Below are 13,077 nucleotides of genomic sequence, written 5' to 3'. Positions count from 1 at the left end.
GTAAAGGGAGTTTGGATGAGGCAGTATGGAGTGGTAGATGCTAAAGGGCTTTCTTTTTTTTTATTTAATTTTTTTTTAATGTTTATTTATTTTTGAGAGGGAGAGAGAGAGAGAGAGAGAGAGCATGCAAGTAGGGAAGGGGCAGAGAGAGAGGGAGACACAGAATCCAAAGCAGGCTCCAGCCTCTGAGCTGTCAGCACAGAGCCCAGCACAGGACTTGAACCCACGAACCATGAGATCATGACCTGAGCTGAAGTCAGATGCTTAACAGACTGAGCCACCCAGGCGCCCCTAAGGGTGTTTCTTTGGGGCAGCTCATGAAGGAGGAAGGAATGACTGGATGGGTACTAAAGACTTGCTAACATAGACTGCAGAAGCTGACAAATAACCCAGAGGAAAAAAACCCAACTGGCAAAGGCCAGAGAGAGAGGAGAGGGCATTTCTTAGGAAAAGACAGGGAGATACTGATTTCAGAGATGAACATGATGGATGTGAAAACAGTTCTGTTTAGATCTGAAAACAAGAGCACTCCAGTCAGAGAGGAAATGATTCTCTAAATCGTGGGTTCTCAAATTGTAGTTCATTTAAGGATCACTTGGATGGATGTGGAGGTCATGTTAACAAATGCAACTTCCTAGGTTCCACCTCCATGGATTCTGATTCAGTTGGTCTGGGGTTGGCAGGAATATGCATTTTTAACAAGTCTTACCATGCCATAAAGCTTCTGACACAAATGCTTTGCAGATCATACTTTGAACAACACTGCCAGATTAAAGGTAATAGTTTGGATTGGCCGAGGGAATGTATACCAATGTGTGTGTGTGTGTGTGTGTGTGTGTGTGTGTGTGTGTTGCGGGGGCGGTGAGGCTATTACCTTGAGGCTTAGGATCTAAGGGCTTATGACATAAAGGGGTATGACAACAGAGAAAGCCCAGAAGAGACAAGTTATTTACTGAATCTGTAGAAACAAACTAAAAACAGGAGGTGTACTTATGCTACTCCTTACAGAAATACAGTTTGTACCACCGAATTCCCTTCCACTGTGAAACGACTTTTGTCAGGCATTTGGACCAACTGGAAGCAGCTGTGAACAAGAGAACTACAAGCAGGTGGTACAGAGAGGAATGGTCATAGGGAGAGTCTAGGACCCACAAACATTCGATTTCAGACCACTGGAAGGTGGTAACTAAGAATAAATGTGAGTAGAATAAGTGGGGCTGTGTCCAGAAAATATTTTGGGCCCCAGTGTATGATAACATTACATTACAGAAAGAAAGAAAGTCTGATTTTTGATGCAATGTAGTACTCTATATATAGGACTTTATCACTCAAAATAGTAATAACACTTAGACATGTGCCATTAACAACAACATATCACAAAATAAACATATTAAAAGTAAATGATATTACAGGGACAGGAGCTATGGTACTGAGATTATCTGTTTCACCTGGCTTTAGAAGGACTTTAGTGATTGTAGGAAGCTCTCAAATAGCCTTTAATATCTTGAGTTCTTCCAACTTAAAATTTTTTTTAAATGCTTATTCATTTTTGAAAGAGAGAGAGAGAGAGAGAGAGAGAGAGTGAGTTGGAGAGGGGCAGACAGAGCGAGACACAGAATCTGAAATAGGCTACAGGCTCTAAGCTGTCAGCACAGAGCCCGACCCGGGACTCGAACTCCAGAACAGCAAGGTCATGACCTGAGCCAATGTCAGACGCTTAACCTATTGAGTGAGACAGGTGCCCCCTCTTTATACTGAAGGTGATTCTTTTACTTTAAAAATGTTTCACATTCCCGGGGCGCCTGGGTGGCGCAGTCGGTTAAGCGTCCGACTTCAGCCAGGTCATGATCTCGCGGTCCGTGAGTTTGAGCCCCGCGTCGGGCTCTGGGCTGATGGCTCAGAGCCTGGAGTCTGTTTCCGATTCTGTGTCTCCCTCTCTCTCTGCCCCTCCCCCGTTCGTGCTCTGTCTCTCTCTGTCTGAAAAATAAATAAACGTTGAAAAAAAAATTTTTTTAAAATGTTTCACATTCCCTATCACCAGGGTCACTAGTCTCTTGGGACATAGCAGGATAAACCAAGAATAAATCACAACTCTTCTTAGCACTAGAGGCACAACTCAGGGTCTATTGGATGTGTAAGGGTGCACCTGCCAACTATCCTATTCCCCCCTTAACAGGGTTTTTTCATGGACCGATTGGCTTACACTTCAGAGCAGTGTTTCCTAATCATTTTTTTGCTCACAAATTGCTTTGAGCATCTGTTGAGAACCAAAAGCCTTCTTGAGAAAAAGCACAGAAATACAGGAACATGTACATTTGCCATATAATTTTAGAGGATTTGGGGGCCCTCTAAAACCCACGCATGGCCTCCTAGTAGTCCAGAGTCCTCATATTAAGAACTCTTGCCTCTGAGGTTGTCAGTACAGTAGAGGAGGCCCTGCAGAGGTTGAGAAAGTTCTGATTATTGCTGATGCTGGATTTAGCTGCCAAAGAGAAATGCTGACTCTCCAGTTGATCGATAAAATGAGGGCAAGATGGCAGAGATGCGTGTAGTTTTATAGTACTGAATCCTCAGCTTGAGTAAACGTGTGCGGCTGGAGAGTATATATGACTCCTGTTCTAAGTCCTTAATGCTGCATTCTCTTAAGTGAAGCCAGAGTTAGTTCCCATTTGGGAAAGCAGTCTCTCAAAATTCTACTTTAATACTTGTTTATAGTCATGTGTTTCCTTTCACGGTACAAGAAATGCAGGCCGGTTGTAAATACTGATATGGCCAACTCCAGAGTATGGTTACTGGTGTGGGGCCAACTGATGCCCCTCAGTGAATACTGGATGCCCAGTCAGGCTGTTTTTTGGGGCGAAAGACAGTAGCGAGTGTGTAATATGCTTGGTTCCGAGTGTAAAATGTAGGTTTTCCTATCTGAAGCTGAACATCTGGGCCCTGATGACTTTGGAGATAAGTCCTTTTCCTGTACAGCCTTAAACCACAGAAGCCCAGTTGGCTGTCTTTTGTTAGTGGGTACCTCACTTGCAATTTGGGGAACTGGGTGTTTTCGGAGGAAAGGTCGTGCCTTTGTTAATCTCTTGTCCGCTTGGACTGTGATAGAGGCTCAGGCAGGGTCTGGAGATTTACCCGAAACCCAACTGTTTAAATTAGCCAATTCTGCTGAAAGCGATAAGACCATGTTATTGTGTCATGTTCGTAGAGTGGGCAGATACAGGACGGGGAGCGAAAACGCACACCATCTTCAACCGTCCAGAGGAAAAGTATGTGCAATTGGCTAGATTAATTGTGAAATAGAGTCAGACTTCTCTTGGTCTAGCATAGTGTAAGGATTATTCATCTTTTTCCAGGTAGAAAAAGAAAATCTATGACAAATATATTCAAGTAATTAGTGCAATTCAACGTCTACAACCAGTTTAAGTATTGTACACCCATGACTGGGTCTCCTGCCAATTTCAATTCAATGTAGTCAATTTACTGTACCTTAGTACATTTAATGCATTTTAATAATAATACTGCATCATGGAATACTCAGTTACAGCCCTCAAAACAGAAATAGTCACGTATGCCAAAGGCTTATAGCAAATGCTCTACCTCTCCTGTCTCCTGGAGACTGCTCTCCTGCTATGTCCGCATGCCTAGCAACCTAGTTGCTGATGCAGGGAACTGACTGGCACACATGTCTTCCTTGATGCTTTTGCTTTCTTTCAGAGGACCCATTCTTTGCAGCAGGACCCCTACTCTTCCCTTGCTTTCCCCATTGGTATTCCAGCTGTCGTCTCCTTAAGCCCTCCTGAACACATAAATCCGAATGTGAACCTTCTTCTCAGCTGCCACAGAAATTTTTTTCTGTCTTTGTTCCAACTGAAAATGATCTCAACCATGATCGAGAAGTATAAGAATGTCTGTGATTGTTCCTTGTAACAAGGAAAAAGAAAGCCATATATTTGAATTCAAATTTAAATGATGTAAAACCATTGCCATCAACTACAAAAACCTTTAAAGGATTTAGAAATCCCCTTTGGCATACTTATTTCGGATAAAACCTGATTTTTCTTTAAGCTCCAATATCTTTGGTCAGCAACTTGCCGAAATTTATATCAGTAGTCTCTCCCTCTTCCTCTGCTTGTGATAAGGGAGTAGAAGAGGGTGTTGGATGTACATACAGGAAATAGGAGGGGAAAAGGCAGAAAAATCTTACATGTTGACGGTACCACAATTTCCTACATCTTCTAGAATAATATTGTCACTCTATCCCTACACACAGAATGTCTGGTAATATCAGAGAAGTATCTGTAGTAATGTGGGTTTTAAAAAATATAATGGTAATAATGTTCATTATAGCAAATGTGGCATATAACTTTTACTTTAAATATATGTGTATGTACTTTACTTGTAAGCATTTAGTTTAGTTTTTACATTTTATTTTATTTATTTATTTTTTAACGTTTTTATTTTATTTTTGGGACAGAGAGAGACAGAGCATGAACGGGGGAGGGGCAGAGAGAGAGGGAGACACAGAATCGGAAACAGGCTCCAGGCTCTGAGCCATCAGCCCAGAGCCCGATGCTGGGCTCAAACTCACGGACCGTGAGATCGTGACCTGGCTGAAGTCGGACGCTTAACCGACTGCGCCACCCAGGCGCCCCAGTTTTTACATTTTAAAAATGCCATCATGCTAGTGCTTTCCCTCCAAAATGTGCACAATATGTAGAAAGAAGCTCAAAAGTGAACATCGCTTCCTAGTGTATAGGAAGCATTTACCTAGTGTAAACATTGTATACCTAGTGTAATAAGAATACAGCTGATGCTTAAATGGATCATTTGAATTAATGAAGGGCAAGTAACTAGGGTATCTTTGCTGAGTCCTATAGCTGTCTTTTCTTTGTTTCCATCCTCTCTGTCTCAGGAAAGGCAATTTCTAAATGTGAATTGTGGCAATGTTTCTATTAAATTTTACACATGATCTTAGCCAAAAGGCCGAGAAGCGATTCTATTAAATTTTAGAGCCATAAGAACACATGGATAGTTTTTGCAAGACGGCAGGGGAGTTCTATGTAAAACTTGGATCAAAAGTTCAAAACCCAAACCAGTAGTTTTGGATTTCCCCAAGGGCTACCCGTTTGACATGTATGTCATCCAGGAAAGACCCAACACACATATATATGGAAGGAAAAATAAAAGTTTCTCTTCCAACAGGGGCTAGGCTCCTGTGGTTTTCAGTTTAGAAACTAGATTGTGCAATTGTATTCATAAGAAAAAAATCACCAGCACTTTCAGCTTTAGTTTATGCTAAATTTTGTTTTTGAACTGTGACCAGCCAAACTTACGAAGTTATTTTATTTTAATTTTTTTGAAGTTATATTATTTTAAAGCTTCCCTGGTTAGCTAGTCCTTTCTTTGGAGTGCTGAAACGATCATATTTTAAATTTTTTCCTACATTTATTCATGCTACTTGGAATTTAAATGTTAGTGCTCCTTCCTTTATATATTTGGTCATGACTGGTTTTATTTCTCAACAGGTACGTAACTCATTATTTTATCTGCTAACTGTGATTACTTTTCTTCCTTTTGCCGGTTTTGAGAATGTTTAACAATTCTTAAATACTTGATGTTTAACAAATAAATTACTAAGGTAAAATGCAGGATAAATAACAAAAACAAATTTAGTTGCCTTTACAAACTCTTTTTGAGTTCGATCAGGAACTTCTAAATTATTATCAAGTTTTCTCTTTTCCTATAAAATATTGGCCAAAATACAATTTATAAACAATATCACCAGCTGGTCGGGGAAAAGAGTAGAATGATCCTTTCTTCTCACCATTTAGTAGGCTCTGTTCTAAATTATTATTTTGAGTTATTTTAGACGGCTATAGAAAGGTCTTTTTTCAGAAAAATGGCAAGTAACTGGGCAGTAGGAATGAATAGCTTCAAAATGTCTATAGCCTTTTACCCCTTCTAAGAATTATCCCTAAGAAAACAATAAGTATTTTATTATAAAATAAAAGCTTTTCAATGCAAAGTTTTTTTTTTACAATAGAGGAACCTAAAAATCAATTTAAATGTCCAACAGAAATGAATTATATGTAAGCCTATTAAATATTTATTAAAATTTTTTTAAAGTTTATTTATTTTGAGAAAGAGAGTATGGATGTGGGTGAGGGAGGGATAGAAAGAGAAGGAGAGAGATAATCCCAAGCAGGATCTCTGCTGTCACTGCAAAGCCTGATGAAGGGCTTGATCCCACAAACTGTGAGATCATTACCTGAGCCAAAATCAAGAGTTGGACACTTAATTGACTGTGTACCCAGGCACCCCTAAAATATTTTTTGAAGAATAATGACAAGTAAAAAATTAGAGGATATAGCATATATTTTTGTTTAAAAAGGCCTATATATAGTTTTTATACATGAATTCAGAATGTGAAAATATGTTAAAAATTGTCATCTAGTGTATGGTAAGATTACATATAATTTTAAAATGTTTTTCATTTTTCTTGTAGTTTCTATAATTAGTACGTATTATTTTTATAATAAAAGGCCCAAATTCCTTATTAAAATAAAGTGAATTTGTGGTGTTATATTAATAATGAAACTAGTAAAATGATTTTGATATGAAAATTATTTTGACATTTTGAAGGCAACTCAATGCTTTGAGAGCCCTAAACCTATAATTACATTTTATCTTTTAAGATTTAGAGGATCTTTAGACTTAGAGGGATCTCAAGTCTCTTATATCTTGAAACTTGATAAGCTATAGAAAATCACTTTTAAAGAGAGATGTTGGAGTTATTAAATGGGTTTGTGAGTGGTTTATGTTTTAAAATAAGAGAATGAACTTTAGCTAGAATAATTTAAGCAAAGTATAAAACATTTAATTGATGAATACAGATGACTATTTAAAAATTTTTATGTGAGAAGATTCCCAAAGGTATCCTTTAAGAAGCACATTTTCCTAATGCATCTAAATATTTAGAAATAATTGACTTTTAAATATCTTGAAAGGCATACCTTACTAGGCAAATCATAGATGTATTCATTCTGGTATAAGAAAATTACCTTGTTGCCTTCCATGGCCATTTTCTACACAATAATATATCTAATAAAAGTTTATTTGTTTTAAATGCCAAATACTACTTGAAATATTTTTACATTATTTCAAAGTTGATTAATTTAGCAAAGAGAGAATTTTCCTTTTATTTTATTTATTTTTTTTTTAATTTTTTTTTTCAACGTTTATTTATTTTTGGGACAGAGAGAGACAGAGCATGAATGGGGGAGGGGCAGAGAGAGAGGGAGACACAGAATCGGAAACAGGCTCCAGGCTCTGAGCCATCAGCCCAGAGCCTGACGCGGGGCTCGAACTCACGGACCGCGAGATCGTGACCTGGCTGAAGTCGGACGCTTAACCGACTGCGCCACCCAGGCGCCCCGAGAATTTTCCTTTTAAACATGAGCCAGGTTTTGTGTTTGATTTGTGTAATATTCTTAATTACATTTTTCATTTGTTTTTGTCTGTGATTGTCTGTGGCTTTGGTTTAACAATAAGTCATGGTCTTGTGAGGACAGCTATTGTCCTTAGTAATGATTTCAGCTGCAAGTTATACAATACCTGACTAACAGTGACTTAAAAACAATCCTGATTAATTTCTCCCATATAACAAGAAGTCTAGATGTCTCTCTCTCTGTCACGGGCTCAATGGCTCAGTGGCTCAGTGTCACTGTCTCTGCAGTTCTCTTCTCTTCCATCATGGATGCAGATCCTTGCTGCCGCTTTGAGCCCTGTGTATTCGTCATCCATCCAGAGGTGTAGGGCTGGGTGGAGATGAAAGGAAGCTAACTTGGCAGTGGCTATCTCTTGTTCTAAGAGAGTAAAAAGTAGTTCAGAGACCTCTCAAATAGGTACCCTTCTGTGTTATTGCTGGGTTACATGGCCAGCCCAACTTCAAGGCAGGTGGAGAAACAGGAAATAGAATTGTTATCATTGCCTTAGAATCATAATGGGGAAGGAGGGACAGGTTGGGGGGTGGGGGAAAGGGTAAGGGTGGGATAGGGTGGTGCTAATGATATCATCCCTAAAGTGGAAGATAAGACTTTTTGGTGGAAAGAAGAGGAAGAGAAAATTCTTACTCTTTTTATGTATAAAGATATACAGATATACACCAATATACATATAATACATAAACAGACATATACATGGTATTAAAATTTCATGGGTGAGGCGATTAGGAAAAAAATGTCTAAAAATGCTCTGGGGAATGATCATGAAAAAAAGGTTGAGAAATACTGGCCTAGACCAAAAATGATCCATTCCTGAGGCTTTGCACATAGTCTTACAGACAAAATTGGATTTTATTACTAATGAAAAAGAAAGGCATAGATATTGAATAGAAAACTAACAATGCCTGCCACAGACAATGTCATAAATTAAATTAATGAACAACTTACACCATCTTGTAATTAAACTGCGAATTCTTTTTTTAAAAAAATATTTATTTTGAGAGTGTGGGGCAGAGAAGAAGAGAGAAAACCCCAAGCAGGCTCTGCACTGTCAGCACAGGGTCCAACATGGGGCTCGAACAGATGAACTGTGAGACCATGACCTGAGCTGAAATCAAGAATTGGGCACTTAACCAACTGAGCCACCCAGACGCCCCTGAACTGTGAATTTCTTAAGAGTAGGAACTGTCTTATTATCTTTGTATATTAATACACCGGGCCCTCAATACATGTATTTTGTAGATTGAATGAAACCTAACATATGTTTTACAGCTGGACCAGTTACCCCCAAACATTAATTTGAACATATCTCCTCACCCAGCAGCCTTCAGCAGCTTCTAATTCCTTACAGGAATGGGGTCCGCCTTCTCATTCTCATTTCCTGCCACTTTCTCAACTATTATCTCAACTTGCCTGCACATTGATCTGCTTGGTCCCTAAACACATCTTTGGTCTCACTCATCTGTGTTTTAAAAAAAAAAATTTTTTTTTAAATGTATATTCATTCTTGAGAGAGAAACACACAGAGTGCAAGTGGGGGAGGGGCAGAGAGAGAGGGAGACACAGAATCCAAAGCAGGCTGTAGGCTCTTAGCTGTCAGCACAGAGCCCGACACGGGGCTGGAGCCCACAAACCACGAGATCATGACCTGAACCGAAGTTGGATGCTTAACTGACTGAGCCACCCAAGGCCCCTCACTCATTTGTGTTTTTGCACATGTGGTTCCCTCTCTTGTTAGCCATCAAACTCCTTTTCCCTCAAGACTCTATTCGAAGTCCCTTCCTCTGGGAGTCCTGAGGGGGTTCGACTTGCTTGGAAGGCCTTTCCCTCCTTCTCCAACTTTTTCAAACCCTTCCCTTCACAGCCTCATTTAAGTTCGGCACCCCCCACCCTGGTTCTTGACAGTGCCCCCAGCCCACATGCATTTAAATCCTATTGTGTTTCTGGTCTGTGTCTTTCTGGGGTGTGCCTAATTAAATAATTTGGTGTACGTGATGTCTTGTTGCCTGACTCAAGCACCTGAATCCTGTCTCCACGATAGGCTAAATTCCAAGACATCAAGGAAACTCCTACAGTGTCTGGTGTAGTGCTGTGCATCCAGGAAACAATAAATAAAACTTGGTTGAATAATAATCGATAAATATCAATAAATAAAATGAGAGCCAGGGGCGCCTGGGTGGCTCAGTCGGTTAAGCGTCCGACTTCGGCTCAGGTCATGATCTTGCGGTCCGTGAGTTCAAGCCCCACGTCGGGCTCTGGGTTGACAGCTCAGAGCCTGGAGCCTGTTTCAGATTCTGTGTCTCCCTCTCTCTCTGACCCTCCCCCATTCATGTGCTCTCTCTCCCTGTCTCAAAAATAAATAAACATTAAAAAAAAAAAATGAGAGCCAACAAGCAGTTGGCAATTCTATTTCCTCCTGTTCTAAAACCCACTGTATTTGTGTTTTAACATAAGTATACCCAGCATCATTGGGATCCGTTCTTAAGGGAAAAATCTAAAGGCCTTATTTAGGAGCTAGAAGCTCCATGACCCCATCACTTAAGCCAAATAAAAACCATACCTGTTTAGAGAACAAATGAGAAAAAAATGGATGTGCAGGGGATATCTGATACATAATTATGCTTATTAGCAAGATTTTTTTCTTAATAATGTTATTTTGGGGGGCACTTGGGTAACTGTAGGTTGGGCCACCGACTCTTGATTTCTGTTCAGGTCGTGATCTCACGGTTTGTGAGTTCAAGCTGCCCAGCGGGCTCTGTGCTGGCAGAGGGATTCTTGGGATTCCCCCTCTCTTGGGATTCTTTCCCTCTCTTCCTCTCTCTCTGCTTCTCCCCTGCTCACACTTTCTCTCTCTCAAAATAAATAAATTTTTAAAAAAGATTTTTTTAAATGTTATTTTTTAAAGTTTATTTATTTTTGAGAGAGAGCCCATATGTGTATGCAGGCATGTGCAAGCAGGGGAGGGGCAGCGGTGGGGTGGGGGAGAGAAAGAATCCCAAGCAGGTTCCACACTATCAGCACAGAGCCTGACTTGGGGCTTGAACCCTTAAATTATGAGGTCATGATCTCAGTCTGTTGGAGTTAAGCATCCAACTGACTGAACCACCCAGGCGCCCCTGAGAAGATGTTTTAATAGACATTGAGACTTTACCTTTTGGAGGGAAGAATGGCACATTAGGGGAATGAAAATGGTTTTTTTTTAAGTTATACTATTTTATTTTAAAAATTTAAATACATCTAAGAGTCCCTATGCCAATCACCCAAATTCAACAATTGTTAAGATACTGCCATATTTGTTTCATCCTCTTTCCCCTCTTTGCTGATGTAGTTTAAAGTAAATCTCAGACATCATGTCACTTTCCCCACCTATGGTATGCATCTCTAAAATCAAGAGTATTTTCTTACACTACAATGCTGTCATTATCCCACCTAACAAAATTAGTAGTAATCCTTTGGAATTTTCTAAAACCCAATTTATAATCATATTTCCCGGATTGTCTTAAAAATACCTTTTAACAATTGGTTTATATAATTCAGTATGCAAACAGAGTTCATCCATTATACAGGTATTATGTCTCTGAAGTATCTTTTTTTTTTTTAAATTTTTTTAACGTTTATTTATTTTTGAGACAGAGAGAGACAGAGCATGAACAGGGGAGAGGCAGAGAGAGAGGGAGACACAGAATCTGAAGCAGGCTCCAGGCTCTGAGCTGTCAGCACAGAGCTCGACACGGGGCTCAAACTCCCGGACCGTGAGATCATGACCTGAGCCGAAGTCGGACGCTTAACCGACCGAGTCACCCAGGCGCCCCTGAAGTATCTTTAATATTCATTATTTTTAGTCACACAAATGAACTGATGAAGAAACACATTGGTTGATGTATTGGGGTAATTCTATTAGGCTGACAGTAAGTTGTTATATTGCTCTTATGTAGATGGAAAAACCAAAAGAGGTTTTGTAAATAGGGATGTCATAAATGATTGTTTATAAGATGGCCAATTATGATAGTTCTATTGCTTTGTTTATAATAGATGAAAAAGAAAGAAAATGGAGAGGGATTTTGTCTTTTGGGTTGATTGTGTTTTGTGTGTTGAAGCTGATTCGTATGTAACTGGAGATAATAACATAATAATCCTTGCTTCCTAGATTGTGAAGGTCAGATGAGAAGCTAGCAATCTGAAGAAGCTGTGTTTAGCTGTGGTACAGCATTTCTCCAATCTGACTGTGCTTCTGAGTCATCTAGGGTTTTAAAAATAGTTTCTCCGGTTCTTCCCAGACCTACTGAATGAGAATATCCTCATGAAGGTCCGAGAGAAACATTTAAAACAACCTCTCAGGGTAATTGTGATGATGATCAAATATGGGGATCACTGACCTTACCTCCCTGCACCTTGATTGCTTTCTCTACAAATTGTGAATAATGATACGTCCCAGGGCTAATGGTATGTTACAGTGTTGTGGGTGGATAACAAACACAGCAAATAAACACCAAATGTTTCCTTAACACCTCACTCATGATCAGTATTATTATTTCAGGTGATCCTCTTCCATACATTGGACACTTGACTTTGGGATGGATTAGAATTCCTCAGCACATGTTGTTCCCTGTGTAACATCTAGTATGGTGCCCAGCACACAGTTGGAGGGCAGTACATATTAGAGGAATGAACACATGAATGATATTATTGAGAATTCAGATCAATGACCCTTCAGATTACCCATCCACCGACAATATAGAAAACTAGTAAGCCACCAGTGTTATTCTGATTTAGGAGGTGTCCAGACTTGGATGGGTAAGACCCAGAAAATGGGATTTATGCCCAATAATATGTATCTTCCAATGTCTTACCTTTCTTTATATGCAGTTTTTGTGTCTTGTAAAACTTCCTCTTCTTCCAATCAAAACTGGCTTTGAGGAGACAATGAGACTGGAAACACACTCATATAAATGTGGAAATGGAAAAAAGGGCTTTACCTTTCAAGGATATTCACATTTTACCAAAGCACCAAGCTTCTAAAGAAAGGGCTGTTCCAATGGTGGGAGAGATGTTTCGGTAGGGAGGGGACTTCTCATCACCCTGATGTCATGTCACCCCAAGTAGGTAAGTACCTTCTGGTAAGACTGTTCCTTGAAGAGAACATGCTGGATGCTTCCTGTGCCAGCTTGCTGGAAATCCTGAGGGTTGATGTTTTTGCAGGGGATTCTTATCAGCAGGGATGACAGCTGCTGCTATAGATTGGGGAGCTACTTCCTTTGCCATCTTCCTGTGGGAAAGGTTCCCCTGAGCTGTGTCTTCAGTCTCCCAGATTGAAAGTTGTGCTCTGGGGATCTTATCAGATGCTTCTGAACTACAGTCCTTCAAAATGAAGCATCCAGAATACTCAGTTCTGTGCATGAGTAACAGTGACACTGGAATTCAGGCAGGAGAATATCATTAAAGAGATAAGATGAGATACAGACTTTTCATGTGATAGATAAGGGGAGCCCTCATCTCATTATATGCCCAGTGATACAAAAAGGAGGGGTACATGGTTTATCCACTGATGGTTGACTCTATGGTAGTGAAGTTTCTT

At 39.7% G+C, this 13,077-nt stretch overlaps 1 protein-coding gene across 4 annotated transcripts in view; it reads left to right on the top strand.

Moving 5' to 3' along the window:
• The window catches only part of RHOH (ras homolog family member H), a 45,446-nt gene that overhangs the window by 11,191 nt on the left and 21,178 nt on the right, over positions 1–13,077 (top strand). The window contains exon 1 of one of the 4 annotated variants that reach the window (XM_019829616.2): positions 11,262–12,605. The exons of the other annotated variants lie outside the window; for them this stretch is intronic. The gene's annotated coding sequence lies outside the window, so the exon portion shown is untranslated. Of the gene's footprint in view, positions 1–11,261; positions 12,606–13,077 lie in introns of those variants that run through there. 4 annotated transcript variants of the gene reach the window in all.

The sequence above is a fragment of the Felis catus genome, chromosome B1, assembly GCF_018350175.1.
Source record: "Felis catus isolate Fca126 chromosome B1, F.catus_Fca126_mat1.0, whole genome shotgun sequence".
Taxonomy (NCBI): domain Eukaryota; kingdom Metazoa; phylum Chordata; class Mammalia; order Carnivora; family Felidae; genus Felis; species Felis catus.
Note: the sequence above shows the minus strand (reverse complement) of the source record. Positions and strands in the feature narration are given on the sequence as shown.